The 17,616-nt window shown below is 35.1% G+C and overlaps 1 protein-coding gene across 1 annotated transcript in view; it reads right to left on the bottom strand.

Moving 5' to 3' along the window:
• LOC140171857 (queuosine 5'-phosphate N-glycosylase/hydrolase-like) overlaps positions 1-17,616 on the bottom strand; it is a 65,094-nt gene extending 47,478 nt beyond the window's left edge. Inside the window, exon 1 of the mRNA XM_072195188.1 lies at positions 16,686-17,616. The gene's annotated coding sequence lies outside the window, so the exon portion shown is untranslated. The remainder of the gene's footprint in view (positions 1-16,685) is intronic.

Raw genomic sequence — 17,616 nt, 5'->3', positions numbered from 1 at the left:
AATATGTTAGCGATTTTTACGCTCGTAAAAAAAAAGCGAAGTGATTTATAGTGCGCTCTACGCACAGGCACAATGCCTAGACGTTGATCCACAAGCCTCAGCACACTTTACAGGTTGTCGCTGACCACTATGGCCCCACATCATTCCATAAACCATTAAACAACAATTCAGGGACTTTGATGCTTCAAATAACCTTCGCAACCAGGATCAGCTCCCCGAGTTTCGTACGGGTTACAACGAGACAAATTAGCAGTGAGTTCCTTGTCCAGGGGAATTTCAAGCCAACTCAATTTTTCCACGAGAGCGTACTAGGCACCGCCAGGGCTCAAGTCGAACCCGCAACCTCTCGCACCATAGTCGAACGCCTTATCGATTGAGCTAACTTACTTAACTTGACTGCCAGACATTCTCTATTTTCTCACTTTAATAAAGTACTTTTGTACGCATTACGTTTGGGTTTTGGAAAGAACCTTCTGTTAAATCATGCATGACTCAATTACAAATCTCTACATCCCTTTCTTCTTGTCTATTGATATTTTGAATAGTGTTTATCTTTCCCTAATAGATAGCACCCTGATCGATTCTTCCTGCATATCAATATGCTTCATTTACATTACATTACAGAGATCGGACACTAATCCCTACCATAACAAACCATGTAAAGGTGATCAGGTCTATATTACAGGATTAGATTAGTAAACTATGATCTATTTGCAAGTATTATAATATATTGATTGAGCAGGAAAGATGTGATACTATTTTTTTGTATAGTAGTCTAGTTGCCGGCGTGCGATATTTTTTTTCCTAGTCAACATTTGCATCACATAATACATTTACATGATATAGGCCTATGAGGCTGGATTGAGCCAGACAGGGTCTAATTCTGCATAAAACCGGGCAACGTTATTTCTATAGATCTGCTGCGCATTCAAATTACATTGTATTGCATCGTAATTTCATTTGTGTCTATGCTAATTATGTTTACACAACATGAACTCACGTGTTTTCAAGCAAATTCGCCGATAATAGGTGATCAAAAGCGATCGGAATGTTACAAAAGTACAGATCGCATTCAGCTTACTTCGTATGAGATGATCTTTGGAAAAATACGGCATAATTTGTCTTGGTGTTTGCAGAATGCCATGCAGTAAAATATTAATATGTTGCGGCAATTCATGATTGATAACTAACAATCGGCGTGTCCTTCGTATCCTCCACTGTCAATTTCTTATCCACTCACTAATCCCCACAAAAGCTTTGTGTTGATTACGTAATGTGTAGTACGAGGAACCCATACCGTACTTAGCTCTGCTAAAAAAATAGGGCAGCGTCAATAACGAAAATGTCATACCGATAAATGACACGTCTGTTTTGCCCGGTTTTTTAAAGTTTGCCTTGCGAAATACGTAATGTGTGAGGCAAATTGCAATAAGTACAATGAAATAATGAGTAGGGCGGGCCCGAGGCGGGTTTCTTCTTCATCTTACGTAACAGTATTGTTCTCCAAAAAACCCGGAAGCTTGTCGTTTGGAGCTCTAGCTGAAATACAGCAAGATAATGTAAGATAGTAAATGTAAACCTGTATTTTAGCTAGAGTATCTCGAGCTAGATTGAGCTGTGTTCAGTTTTATACGGCGGATTTATTGCCATAATTATTACCTCTTACTTAACAAAAGAAAAACAAATTTATTCCAATTAAAATTCTACCAGGGTTCGAACCCACAACCTTTTGATTAACAGTCGAGATCGAATACCACTACGCTGTGAGTGCTTCTGCCAGAAATGCGTTTGTTCATCATACTTATTGATAACGGAATAAATCGCAAACACATATTACTTGTCTATTACTAATAAATACGTATAATTATAATCTCCAATCTATGCGGTTCCTATGCAAATGTTGACTAGTAAATTAATATAGGCTGCCGGCGGCGTCAGGTATACATAGAATGTTTTTTTTCATGATGATGACATGTATGATGCAAACTCATAGGTTTTGTGCGTTTGGCAATTTGGGAGGGGAGGGGATGGGGGTTCAAAATGACCCCATAGGATTATAAAATCAAAATTTCAATTGCTCAAATACCTCTTTCAAATATATCAAATTATTTACATAAATAAACAAAATAAATAAATAAATAAATAAATAAACGAAAAAAATTGAACAAATTATTAAAATCATAAATATAACCATTGCTGGCAGGAGGACTCGAACCAACGATATTGACATTAGCAGTCTGATGCTCTACCATTGAGCTATGACAGGATCTAGTGATAAGGGTCGAATTTTTAGCTTATACAGTGTTTGTCAGTGTTTGTCCGCCTCGTGAAAGAAAGAAATATAAAATCTCAATTTTTAATTTAAATTTATTTGATAATTTTCTAACCTATATTTTCTTTAGAGCATGGACAAATATTTCCCCTTTTATCTAATTTGACCGCTATATAAGAATCTACTTCTTTTATTACTGATTTAATTCCACGATTTGTTCCATTAAGCAATATCAAAGATTAATGTCACACATCTCACAACAGATATTTAGTTGGCTTAGTGGTCTTCCACAGTGCTGTTTAACCTGGAGGTACCGAGATCGATTCCCACCTCTGCCTGCAATTTTTTTTAAGACTGGGAAATAATAACCTGACATTCGCCGCTGATATTCGTACTTCAGAAGCGGAGTTATAACTTGTTAAACTTTGCTCCTTCCGTAAAAGGGTACATTATTTTGGCACTACATTATTTCTTTTTTTTTTTTTTCACATTGCTGGTATTAAATATCAAATGGTCATAATTGGCGGTCACTTCAAATCATCCCCAACTGAACTAGGTTCAGGAATTTCCTCTCATTGTTAATTGCAACAGGATTACCTACGGGATTATCTCAAGGATATAATTCTGTTCTCCATCCTTTTCTTACATCTTCTCTGATATGTGCTAGTGTCAATGGTTATTGTTAAAAGGCAATAAGGTGTGTAATTGCAATATTTCCTCTGAATAGGAAAGACTCTCTACATCGAGTTATGTATGCTGGTGGTTCGCAATACTGTTATTTAAGAGAAGGTATCTTCCAAATCCAAATCCAAATGAAACGTCAGTATATATTTTTATGTCAATAAACATCGTTGAACACCACCAAATTGTTCAATCTACTTTCATGACTTTCAACAAAATCTGAGATGTGCTTTCAATGTTGTGAGGTTAATTCTTGATATTTGTAAAATCATTTTCATCCATATTTTGTTAAGTTCATCTTATACCATCTTTTTTTATTAACTTAGACAAAAGGTTTTAGTTGTTTTATTGAAATTGCATTGCTATTAAAATATCATGAAAGAAACTTTGGACCTAAAATGATTTCACATTTTCATACTTTAGGCCATAATTATTGTGGAGCTTTTTGTTTTGTTTTGTTGATCAAAATTTAGGACATTTTGATATAGTCCTATATAATGTATTCATATTCAGAATAATTCGCTGCTGTAGTGCACGTTAGTTACTGCTCCAAGCCTGGGCTCATACACCTGTTCCGAATTTTGATATGCCATAGGCTTTGTGTTGTGATCATTTCGATCAGTGGTTCGTAACAAAGAAAGCGTGATCCAGTTGACCTAGCAACGGTCATATTCTAACGTGCACTACGACAGCGAATAATGGTAGAAAACCTGTAAGGTACGTGGATCGCGCTCAGTTTTAAACATCAATTCATCTTTGTAACTTTTAAAATCTCGCCAATACGTGCTACTCCGGTTGATGTGTTATGACCACCTGAAAGCTAACAGTGTTAGCATCGCGTATGCCCTCTTAAATTGGCCGATTGAAATATGTCAATCTTTTAACGATTGTAGACTGATATCACTATCTAATCAAGTGTTACTTCTACTGTTACTCCAAGTGACGTGACACTTGATGTGTTGCATATGTTTGGAATGAGATTTCAAACTAAGGCGATCATGGCGATGGGGCACGTCGCCGGCGTGATTTTTTCCGCCTATGTACATGAATCCTGTAAAATCTGAATTTTGAAAAAGATTGAGGGCATACTCATCAGAAAATTTTACAATATGGCTGTAGGTTAAAAACTTTCATTTTACTCCCTCCTTTGTGTTATCTGTTTCAGGAACAGGAACCTACCGACGAGATTCACTGCTGACCAGTCTTCTAATTCTTGAGGCCATACGACGGCACGACGCACCCATGTACAGGCCTGCTTGTGATTGGATCGACTTTCTATCTTGTGGACCCAGATAGTGCCAAATGTTGAAACTTTGCTATTAAATATTTGATACATGACTTTCATTAAACATGTTAAATGACGTCAACAGGATCTAGGAGTTTAGACATATTTTTATGAACGTTTTTGGGCATCTTTTAATACTACGTGGTCATTTTTGCACCAACTAAAAAACGGGTTTAAAATTGTAACCATAAAAAAGTGCATATATTTGACACTGACTTGGCGTCAAAATGACCACGTTTTAGCTTATAAACATAGAGAAAGATATCTATCTCAGTTCAATTTGGGTGCAACTGTTTCAACACCCAATGTAGATTTGGACTTTTGAAGTATGAAATTTCAATCAGAATTGAATGAACGAAAACGTGTGATAATGCCTGAAGAGCGCAATTGATATTTTATTGTTACAGAAGCGTGTATTTATTACTTGCGTTTTTATGTGAAAACGGATTTCATAACGGAACTCCAGCGCTGCGTGATCGTTTTGTGGAAGCCCTACATAACCCCATTTTGTTAATTAACACTAACCCTGGGACTAACAAAACATGTCTTTGCAAAAACGGTTAGCTAACATTTAACCCTAATCTTAACCAAACCTAACTCGAATCATTCAACACTACAACTTATACAGGCTGTATCGAAATGATTTGGTACCCATCAGTTTCCATGTTTATTCGAGCTTATTCGCAAGCCTGTTGCCATCCTTTCATAACATTTATCTACAAATTAGGTGGATCTCATCAGATAAGATGTTATGTATGTCCATAATCACTGTAAACAATACTCCCGGTATAATATACTATAACCAAATAACGTAACACCACAAAACGATCACGTGACCAAATTACACGGGCGAAAGTATCAAACCATGATCAAACATGTCTATTTCAAATCACACCACTCCACGCCATACATAAATTCTCCCAGTCACATTTCCCCAATATGAAATTTTTAAAAAGTAAAATTTTAATTTTAATTCTTTTAAAGTTTGGCAGAGCCGGGGTCCAGCGCCTTAAACCGCTCGACCACGAAGAACTTGATAGTATCATCGTGAAAATTTATACATATAATATTAATAAATCGCAACTTCATTACTGCATCATATTTTGGAATTTTATCTGCTTAAAACATTAATGTGTATTATAATAAAGCTACCATTATTTTTATATTGTTGAATTCTCAAGCGCATAGAGACAATTAATACGAGGGTCCTATGAATAGGCCTACATACACAATACATAAAATCGATTTTGATATCGGCCATGTGCTCTGCTGTGCATGTGGTTTCCCGCAGTGGCGGAAGTTGTATTACGAAGTGCATCCGAACTCCATTTTGAAGCAAATGATTTTGACAAGGCATTGGATTGTTCCAGTTTGCAACCTAAATCCACATTAGACCCCTAATTTTATTTACAAAATCAAAAGATTAGATTATCATAACAACAAAACGGTAATCTTTTGTCGGGTCTAATGTGAAAATTACATTAAAAAAATACAGTTTTTACAGAATTAATTTTCACTCAATTCCCAAAAAAAATGGCGTATATAAGATTGAAATAAATTATCTACCTTCTATACTAGATCAATTGTGACGCAAGTTGTTATCAAAAATTGTTGTGATAGATGTACAGTTAATATTCATATATTCCATTACCTATCTGATGGTACAGTTTTTACACAGAAAATATTTATTTGAAAAACCTGCCACTCGGCTTTTTCCGGAAAGGTCACAGGGTCGCCGTGACCTGTGCAATAATTACAATTAAAATTTTTCTTATTCTAACAGCAAGCGTTTCTAGAATATATTATGGCGAAATGTGGTGTAATTTCAAATCGGTTAAACGGTGAAATTTGAATTCTATGGCTTCATGAGCTTCCAAAGTCCTAAAGGCAACGACGTTTAAACGTTTCGCTCCTGCGTCTTGTGTGTTACGTGAAATATACACAAGGTGATTTAAATTAGTGTAGGCCAAATGGATGAGGTAAATGTGTAAATATTTTCAGGAATATTTCATTAAAATTAACTAGTTTGCGTCTGACGTGTTTGGTTGCTGACCTGCGCTGTACGGCATTTTGTGACATCATTCGCAAACCAGTTTTTTAATTTTTTAATTTCGGTCTTGGATTATTAAAAATTCAAAAATAGACTCGAGTCTATTATTGTGTCTATGTTGGCTCATATTTAATGAAAATGCAAATCGGTGACGTCATCTTATGAATATGCTAATTGGTGACGTCATCTCATGTATATGCAAATTGGTGACGTCATCTTATGAATATGCAAATCGGTGACGTCATCTTATGAATATGCAAATCGGTGACGTAATCTTATGAATATGCAAATCGGTGACGTCATCTTATGAATATGCAAATTGGTGAAGTCATCTAATGAATATGCAAATCGGCGACGTCATCTCTTGTATATTTAAATTGGCGACGTCATCTCTTGAATGTGCAAATTGGGGACGTCATCTCATGAATATGCAAATAATGAGGCCATCTTATGAATATGCAAATCGGTGATGTCATCTCTTGAATATGAAAATTGGTGACGTCATCTTATGAATATGCAAATTGGCGATGTCATATAATAAATATGCAAATCGGAGACGTCATCTTATGAATATGCAAATTGGTGACGTCATATAATAAATATGCAAATCGGTGACGTCATCTCAAAATATGCAAATTGGTGACGTCATGTTATGAATATGCTAATTGGTGACGTCATCTAATGAATATGCAAATTGGCGACGTCATCTCATGAATATGCAAATTGGTGACGTCATCGTATGAATATGCTAATTGGTGACGTCATCTTATAAAAATGCAAATTGGTGGCGTCATCTTATGAATATGCCAATTGGTGACGTCATCTCATGAATATGCTAATTAGTGACGTCATCTTATGAATATGCAAATTCATATGTTAATTGGTGACGTCATCTTATGAATATGACGTCACTATTTGCATATTCATGAGATTACGTCATTAATTTACATATTCATGAGATGACGGCACCGATTTGCATATTTGAGATGACGTTACCGATTTGCATATTCATGAGATGACGTCACCAATTTACATATGATGACGTCATTATTTACATATTCAGGAGATGACGTCATTAATTTACATTTTAATGAGATGACGTCACCGATATGCATATTCAAAAGATGACATCACCAATTTGCATATTCATGAGATGACGTCATTATTTGCATATTCATTGACTTCACCAATTTGCATATTCAAATCATAAGATTATTATTATTTGCATATTCATGAGATGACATATTACAATTTGCATATTCAAATTGGTGGCGTCACCAATTTACATATTCAAAAGATGACATCACCAATTTGCATATTCATAAGATGACGTCATTGCATATTCATGAGATGACGTCAGTAATTTACATATTCATTGACTTCACCAATTTGCATATTCATAAGATGACGCCACCAATTTGTATATTTATAAGATGTCATTATTTGCATATTCATGAGAAGACGTCATTATTTGCATATTAATAATATTAATAATATATATTTAGGAATATGCACAAGTTTTTAATAATCAAATTATATTTTTAATGAATATTTAAATTTATTGATGATTTGAATATTTAAAAAAATCATAAATTTATTCATGAAAGTATTAACAAATTTGAATATTCATAAAAAATTTATCATTCGTAAATTTAGAATATTCATTAATTCCTAATAATTTGATATTTAAATATTCATAAATTAAAAAAATAAAATTTGAATATTTATAAAAATTTGAATATTCATTCATTCATATAGATTTAAATATTCATAAAATTTGAATATTGATAAACTTCATAACATTTGCATATTTGCATATTTATAACATTTGAACAATTTGATATCATAAAATTTGGATTCAAAATTTATATATTTATATATATATATTTATATATTCATAAAAATTTGCAATGATTAATAAATTTGTGAATATTCATGAAATTTGAATATTAATATGATTTGAATATTCATGTTATTTGAATTCATCAAATTTCATCAAATTTCATATAATTTTAGATTTGAATATTCATAACATTTAAAATATTTATAAATTTGAATATTCAAAATTCTTGTCCTGAACTTTCCTGAATAGTTAATGAATATTCAAATTTAATGAATAATGAATAATGAATCTTCAAAAATTATGAATATTAAATAATGAATATAAATATAAATATTCATACAATTGAATTGAATTGAATTGAATATTCATTAAATATTAACCAAAAAAAACCATAGATTTCAAATTTCACATTTTAAATTTCACATTTTAAACTCGGTGGTAAACATTACCGATTTGAAATTGTTTGATACTTTGGTCCGTGTAATTTGGTCACGTGATCGTTTTGTGGTGTTACGTTATTTGGTTATAGTAGTATTATATGCCTACAGGTTATATCAAAATGATCGGTACCCATCAGTGATTATGGACAAGATTGCCACATTAAAATGAGATCCACCTAATTTGTCGATCAATGTTGTGAAAGAATTGCAATTTTAATATGATCCAATGTTGCAGTTTGAGGTATCAAGCTTGCCAATAAATGATGGGTACCGATCATTTTGATACAGCCTGTATAACTTGTGCTAAGGTTTAGTGTTGTAGTGTTGAATGATTTGAGTTAGGGGTTTGGTTAAGATTAGGGTTAAATGTTATAGTGTTAGCTAACCGTTTTTGTCAAGACATGTTTTGTTAGTCCCGGGGTTAGTGTTAATAACAAAATAGGGTTATATAGGGCTTCCACAAAACGATCACATAGCGCTTGTGGCGGAGTTCCGTTATGAAATCCGTTTTCACACAAAAACGCAAGTAGTAACTCTAAAAATTATTAATTACTCCCATCAGGCATGTGTCACACGTTTTTGTTCATTCAATTTTGGATGGAATTGTATACACTTCAAAAGTCCAAATCTATACATTGGGTGTTGAAAAAATTGCACCCAAATTGAGCTGAGATAGATATCTTTCGCTATAGAACATGTTTATAAGCTAAAACGTGGTCATTTTTGACGCCAAGTCAGTGTCAAATATATGCACCTTTTTGTGGTTACAATTTTAAACCCATTTTTTAGTTGGTACAAAAATGACCACGTAGTATTAAAAGATGCGCAAATGGAAACTATATAAAACTCCTTATGTGAAATAAGAACATAAACCGAAAGAAATAAAGTTGCCCAAAAACGTTCATAAAAATATGAAAGACATGTAGGGCCTATCATATATTTAATAGCAAAGTCTCAACATTTGGCAGTTGGCACTATCTGGGTCTACAAGACTGAAGATGTAGCAGTCGATCCAATCACAAGTAGGCCTGTGCAGGGGTGCGCCGTGTCGTCGTATAGCCTCAAGAATTAGATGACTGGTCAGCAGTGAATCTCGTCGGTATACCAGTTCCTTAAAACAGATAACACAAAGAAGGGAGTAAGGGACCGTTCACAAACCAACAAGGGGTGCCTGATGCAAAAAAATTCATCGCGAAAATTGTTCCCCCCACCACCACCCACTTTACAGACCTCAAAAATTTCAGGGACCCTTTTTGACATGAAAATTATGGGTCAACCCCATGGAAAAGCATATAGGCCCTAAACTCAATTTTCCTGGGAAAATTTGTGGTCATTTTTTCAGCCCCCCCCCCCCTTAGGAGGGTCAAAAATTTCAGGGGCCCCCTTTTGCATCAGGCCCCCCTGTCTGAAATGTTTTAACTTACAGCCATATTGTAACATAATTTGCTGATGAGTATGCCGGCCCTCAATGTTTATCAACTTCAGATTTACACAATTTTAATGTACTTGAATACTAACATAGGCTGAAAAATCATGGCTATCGGTGCTGTATTTTTGTGATACGACGTTTTATTTACGATCAAAATATTAGTCGAAGGCATACGCGATGCTCATAACACTGTAGGCGTTCGGATGGTCATAACACATCAACCGGACTCAGTCACGACCGACGGAGTAGCACGTATATGGCGAGAACTAAAATTCAGGTAAAGGTATAAATAGCGATTTTCTTTGTTTTGCATCATTTGTCCGGCTCAAATATAAAAGCGGACATTTCTGAGAGGGAACTAAATGCAAATCAAATTCTTGTGTTACATTAGGCAAAAAAAAAATATTGTTGTGTTGCCTTCAAGTGGAAAAATGGGAAATTTGGGTAGGACGGTCGGATTATTATTTTTTATTATTATTATTTTTTTAAACCTGCAGTTTTTAAAAATCCCCTCAAATATTAAATAATGCTTGTTCAATTAGAGGACATTTGTCAATTTTGACTTCTGGATACTTGTTGGACAACAATTAAAGACTAGTCTTACAATAAAATATTAATTTTAAGTGAAAAACATTTTTGAACAAATCTGTAAAAATCTGTAAAAATCCTCATTCAAAAAAAACCAAAAATTGCGACCCTGATTGTTCAGGATTTAGGGTAGGACGGTTGAGGGCAACACAACAAATTTTTTTAGCCTTATGGCTCTATTAGTGTTAAATTAAAAAAGTTATAAAGTTGAATTGATGTTTATTTGAAAACTAAACATGATCCTCGAACCTAAGGTTTCCTACCATTATTATTCTAAATATGAATACATTATAGGACTACGGTATATCAAAGTCTTCTCAATTTTGGTCAACTTTCAACAAACGAAAAAAGCTCCACAATAAGCCCAATCGCCATTCTAACTTCTGGTTTTTGAGACCAGTTTTGGGACACTTTGACCTCTGACATATCGGGAAAATTGACGTAGGGCCAGAGCCAAAATAACCGTTTGTGGCGGGACGGAATTTTGATAGGCCTTTTAAATTGTAGCTCTGTGCCTGTTTATTTTATGGATTCTTTATGTTCTTAATATAAACAAGTAAGTTACAGACTACATTCACACACAAGAAAAATAGTCCTAAGAATCAACACGTTGCCACGGTAACACAAATTCATTGATGTGGCGGGACGGAATGATAAAGTTCATGTATTTGTGAACACAGTACATTTGTTGAATTTTTATCAAAAGTACTGGGATAAAACATTTGTTTCTAACATTGGTATTAACTTCAACTATCCTTCTTTTGTTATGGGAGGAATTATAAAATTCACTGGCTTCTTTATAGTACGTTCATTAATTTTAAAAAATCATGTCAATGTGGCGGGACGGAATGTGGCGGGACGGAATTTTGTCCACCATGTCAAAATCAAGAAAAAAAGCAATTGATTCACTTTAAAACTGACAAAATTGTTTTTTCTTTCACTTACAATGAAAAATTATTGCAAAATATTGACTGAGAAAGAAATTTTTCATAGATTCCTAAACTTAAAAAATCATCTCAAAATGTGGCGGCGCCGTGTTTTACACCAAAGACCCTGAAAATAGCATTATTGCTGGCATCCTACCACAAAAGACCTGAAATAGAAGAAGTTAAAATGGTTTTGAGCCTAGCAAAGTTGATGAATTCAATTTTTATGTACTCAGGAATGTTTATTACAATAATAGTTGATATTTTGGAAAGTTTTGACTAAAATTTTTTTCGTCCCTTCCGAACGTAAAAAATCACCTCAAATGTGGCGGGACGGAATTTTACACATATTTTAATTTATTTCTTTATTTTTGCAAAGTCCACTGACATTTTTTTTAGTGCTGAAATTGTCTATACAGAAGACCTTTATAATACCATAAACAAAAAAAATCCTATCTTTTTTAAATATGCAGTAACATCAAATTTAACAATTCCGTCCCGCCACACCAAGAGGGCGCTACGTGTGTATTTTATTGCTTGTATTCCAAAATTGACGGGCAAATTTTACTTTTTTTTTGCCGATTCATAATCTTTGGTAAGTGGTCTAAAAAACCAGAGGAGAAATTCACTCCTGTAACAATTTCTAAATTTTAGGTTGAGTGATGACCATTTTTGGCTCTGGCCCCGTAATTATTATTAATTTTCTTATTATTGTCGTAATGTTGATCATTAAAAATACTTGATTTATAAAATACTAATATTTTTTATATTTATTTTAATTATTGTAAAACATTTTAGATTATATTTTGTACGTACAAAAACCCAATATTTCTGAATTTTCTGAAAGGTCAAAGGACAAAGTGTCCAAAAACTGTCCTACAATGCATTGCGAACTTCTAATGCCGATTTGGCTTATTATTATGTCCTATGAAAGTATGAAAAGTATTAAGTATGAAAATGTGAAATCATCCAACATGCAAAAAGCTCCACAATTATTATGGCCTAAAGTATGAAAATGTGAAATCATCCAACATGTACAAAGATGTAAAAAGTTTCTTTCATGAGGTTTTAATAGCAATGCAATTTCAATAAAACAACTAAAACTTTCTGTCTAAGTTAATAAAAAGATGCAATCAGATGAACTTACACAATATAGATGATGATGATTTTAGAATTAACCTCAAAAACATTGAAAGCACAACTCAGATTTTGTTGAAAGTAGGTTCAACAATTTGGTGGTGTTCAACTATGTTTATTGACATAAAAAATAAATGAGAAACTTTCTGCACTAGGGTTTTCAGGTACTCTTCATGCTTGGCTGACGGACTATCTCAAAGATAGATCACTGAAGGTCGTCCTGAATGGGAGGGAGTCTGGACCGAAAAAAAATCAATGCTGGGGTACCCCAGGGCTCCATACTAGGCCCCCTCCTGTTTATCATCTTCATTGACGACATCTCACAAGATCTGAACAATCAGTCCATCTTGTACGCAGATGATGCTACCATTATGTCCTTCATCAAATCTAGAGAAGATAGACCTGCTGCAGCATCTCTCAACCGGGATTTGGCCAAGATCGAGACATGGGCTAAGACATGGAATGTCCTGTTTGGTGCTGCCAAATGTAAAACCACTACCATCTCCAACCGAAGAGATGCTGATGGCAACCATCCACCACTTCACTTTTTTGGCGTAACTCTTGAAGAAGCTGAAAGCGTGGACCTTCTAGGTCTTACATTGAATAACAACTTGTCCTGGAACCAAGTAGTCACCAAAATGTCTAAGACAGCCGGTCAGCGACTGGGACTCCTCAGAAGAGCTTCACCCTATATTCTACCTGCACAGAGAGCCATCATCTACAAGGCCATGATACGATCAAAAATGGAATATGCCAGCAGTGCTTGGACTGGTGCAACTCCCACCTCACTAGCTCAGCTTGACTCCATCCAAAATAGAGCTAAGCGTGTCATTGGTCTGCCAACAAATGAGTATGAAGATCATCGTATTCAACCATTGAGCCACCGCAGGGCAGTTGGAGCAGCCACCCTCTTCCATCGTATGTTTTACAAGGAGGCCCCTGAGTTGTTATGCCAGCTGATGCCAGACATCCATGTCCATGACCCCAGGTTGCGACGGTCTGTGAGATCCCATGACCTAGCAGTGGAAGTCCCAAGATCAAACCTTGTCAGCCATAAAAGATCATTTCTACCATCTACAGCCCAATTATGGAATTCTCTACCTGCCCAAATTCCAGCCATTAGATCGAGGGCCAGCTTTAGCAGGGAGGTTAATCGCTTTCTGGGTGCATCCTCGTCAGCAGCTTCTAAATGATTTATTTGTCTCTGCTGTTAATGCCCAGTTATGCCATGTCGTAAAAAAAAAAAAAAAAAATGATGTTTCGTACAAAAGTACTTTATCAAAGTGAGTAGAGAATGTCTACGAGCGCACAAATCGCGGACAGATTTTGTTGGTATGGAGATGTGACGATTGTCACCTGAATTTACGGTCCGTATTTGGAGTTCATGTTGTACATTCTTACACAGAATACCAAATGAAAGTAAGAACAACATCGTTATTGTAACAAAATGGAAATTGCATTGGAACTTATATTTGTCCATGAAGAAACAAACAATAGGGAAGTATGAAAGAGCTTATAGAATACTAGTAAATATCAAATTCACTTCTGCAACATGTTTATTTTTGTGCATTAACTGAACTGGAAAACTACCGGGTAACTTCCAAATGGGGAAACAGAAAGATTCGAGCCAGATACACCAACTTGATGTAGGGAACAAGACAAAGACAATAATTATATAGTTTTAAAAAAAACTAATGCAGTATGTAAACCATGGTCATGTTTTGGATTTTTACTATAGTGCAGTGTCAGTGTACACCTCCATTGTCTCTACAGAAAGAGAGCTAGTTGTTTGTTCCTGAGGAAGGGCAGTTTAAAGGAGGATTTCGTGATCCTAGCATCCTGTTTTTATGACATTTTTCATTAGATATCCACGAAAAAACCTTATTCCCAAAATTTCAGTTGATTGCAATTTTGCGTTTGCAAGTTATGCATGATTATGTGTATTACATTGCTCCATAGGTCACTGTTGTAATTTCGTTATACCAGAACGAAATTGAAATTTGACGATATTTTTGCTAAACGAATTAATCTGCAAGAATTTGTTGGTAAATAAACATTATGTAGCCAGAGGTTTCCAGTGGTATAAAAATCTCAACTTTTCTTTGAGAAAAGTGGGGGGGATGAGGCTGTGGATCACGAAATGCCCTTTTAACTGCTCGAAACGTTGGTTGTATTTTTGTTTACTTCTACTAAGTTGGTATACCTGGCTCAAGTTTTTCTGTTCTAAGCCAAAAAAGAAATAATATTGTTCACAAGGTCATATCTTAAAACCCTGTCCATCAAAATTAACCAAAATTACACACAGGATTGCCTCAATACTCTACTCTAACACTGACAACTGACACAACAGCAAAATACACTGATATGGAACAGCTTCCTGTACCAGGACCACATTCATAGCCCAATAATTGACACCCAGCACAAGAAATCTGTGAGAATATACAAAATATACAAAACGGTGCTGCTTTCTGCTTTTCACGCACTTTCTTTAAGAAACAGGCCTTGTTCCACTTACTCTTTGAGAATCATTGGTCTGTGCAAGGACCTTGTTCACATTTCTTGTGCTGGGTGCATTTGGACTGTCAGGGGTCCAGGAAGCTGTTCCATACATACTGCAGTTACTGTCCGTTTTCCTATACACAATACACAGTGCTCTCACCATTGACGCGTGACCTCTACAAAATGATGTACGTTGGAAGAATGGACACTTGCCTAGTTAACATCACTGTGTAAAAAATAACCAGCCAATATTTAATTTATTCTCTCAAACTTCTAGCAAATGTGTTTTCTAACATGACCTAAAATTACAGCTAGGTTAGATGTTCAGAAATGGTCGCACTTTTGTAAAATATGAGTGAGGGCAAAGCATAGCTAGCTCATAGCTAGCCAACTCCCCGTGTTAATTGAATGGAGATTTGACCGAAAATATTGAGCTATATTGGTAACAGACCGCTCCGTTCTGAAGGATGCCACAAAAAAACGGTACAAGCTACATTTAAACTATTCTAAATAGGTTCTAGAAAATATAGTTTTGTAACATTTTGTAAATTTTTAGCTAATTTAGATGTTTGGAGAGGGTCGCACTTTTGTGTTTTAGGAAGGATATGTAAACGACAGATAACACCAAAAATATGAAGAAATTATTTCCAAACCGTGTTAAGTCAACAATCATTATGTTGCTCATTTTGAAGAATGCTGGTTAACAAAAAGCAGGTCTTTGTCTCATTTCGTGAACAAAGCTACACATACCATTGTTTCCTTTCGTTTCCTTTATAATCGGTTACCCAACTGAAGCTATAATACCAGCTTTATTGCGATGTCGCACATTGAAAACAGAGAAGATCTGATTTGATCAGTTGAGCTGCTTCAATGAGTGTTATCTTGGTTTAATAGCTTTTAATTGGGTTTAAGTCCTGCAAAGGTCGAGATGAATTCTACTGTAGACATGACTGCATCATGATCAGTGCATTTTGCTGTTGTGTCAGTAAGACAACGGCTTGGTTACTGACATGAGAGCAGCTTATTGAGGCAATCCTGTGTGTAATTTTGGTTAATTTTGATGGACACGATTTTAAGATATAATGACCTTGTGAACGTTTCTTTTTTGGCTTAGTGTATATTCTAGGTATCCTCTTGTATCATCCTTTGATCATTGGTGTGTTTTGTACCTCGTCCATTGAACCTACTTTCAAATGGGGAATAATGTCCCCAGATGCTGCACTTGCCCGGGATTAAGGGTCTTATTTAGGCCAGTTTAATGGGGATTTCTCAGATAACTATTATTACATCACTATTATTTTGTTTTGAATGCAATCCTTTACTTCCATGAAAGTTCCATATATTTATTATTTTGAAGAAATACAGAGCCAAAATCCACACGGTGAGTGTGGATTGATCACTACATGTAGGTGGGACAACATCAGCATGATCAAAGACTTGCAAAAGCAAGTATGCAAAATAAGTTTTAAGGACGTGCCGACACATTATATTTCAACTTAGACAATACTTTTTGCACAAAATATATCATAACTTACCTAATATAAATGTAATATGCATTGGTGCAGCTTTAGTCTTCACTTCACCTTGCCCAGGTTGTTTCACCTTCTGTTATGTAAGTCTTCAGTAATGTTCCATCTGTGCCTATATCGTGCATTCCCTTCCTCTTCTGCACCTTCCAGTTCTTGATTGCCATTCAGTGATTTTGTATGGGCCTACTATTTCTTGCCACATGGCCTTCCCAACTCTACTTAGCTTCGTATGAACTTTTGTACTTGATTTCGGCAATAGCGTTTGGTAAAAATGCAGACATGTCTTGCACTATTCCCTGTGTATTCCCGGGTACAGTCCTCTTGGGCCTACAAACTCGCTGGTCTCCGCACAGCAAACTTCATCACCGGGAAATGTAAATTAAAATATAGAAAGATGTATTTTTATTGGTTAGTCAAAAACAGTTTTGGAATCGCTTCGTAAAAAAAATAAACAATAGCGATCGGTGAGACAGTGGCACGCAGGAGAGGGAGTCAAATAATTTTGGACGGTGGGCATATTGTGTTTGTTGATTTTGAAAAAGTGCCTATCAGGATACCAATCTACTTGAATTTCCAATGGCAAATATAAACATTTCCTGATTTCGAGGGACAATTAAGTATTCCAAAATGGCTAAAGAATAAACCTGCACTACATAAAAGGCACTCACTCACCCCCGCACTCAATGAGCTTAAAAAAATATAAGGTTTCTGATCAATTTCGACAAATCTTTGCTTTTTGAGCCGAAACAAAGAAAGATAATATTTAAAAACAGCTGTATAATGATTCGGCATTGGAAAGGTTAGCTGTTTTTATACCTCGATATCCCAAACTTGTATTTAAAATATTGTATAAAGCCTATTGCAATCGTGTGAAAATCATAATTTTGAAAATACGAAGGCCTCCATATGCGCCATTTTACGTTTATTACTATAGGTC

This window comes from Amphiura filiformis, chromosome 15 (assembly GCF_039555335.1).
Source record: "Amphiura filiformis chromosome 15, Afil_fr2py, whole genome shotgun sequence".
Taxonomy (NCBI): Eukaryota; Metazoa; Echinodermata; class Ophiuroidea; order Amphilepidida; family Amphiuridae; genus Amphiura; species Amphiura filiformis.
Note: the sequence above shows the minus strand (reverse complement) of the source record. Positions and strands in the feature narration are given on the sequence as shown.